The following is a 267-nucleotide window of genomic DNA, read 5'->3' on the forward strand; positions in this document are numbered from 1 at the left end:
ATCAGCAGCACCACTTCTTTTTAGGAATTGAAGCACAGTGATAAGTTCCATCCCACTTATTTCAGTTAAAACATTCTTGTAGATGAAAGTCTTTGTGCTAAAGAATTCTTTCATCGTCTCTCTAACTTCTTGTACTTTGCTTTCAGTTTCTTTGAATATGCATCCCACTGGTACGCAGCCTGCTCCAGAGCTACTCCTTGCTCCTTAGTTAAAGTGATCTGATCCAGATAAGGCTAAAGTGCTGCATGTTTCTGGTTTAAGTCCTTT

The sequence above is a fragment of the Trichosurus vulpecula genome, chromosome 2, assembly GCF_011100635.1.
Source record: "Trichosurus vulpecula isolate mTriVul1 chromosome 2, mTriVul1.pri, whole genome shotgun sequence".
In the NCBI taxonomy this organism is placed as follows: Eukaryota; Metazoa; Chordata; class Mammalia; order Diprotodontia; family Phalangeridae; genus Trichosurus; species Trichosurus vulpecula.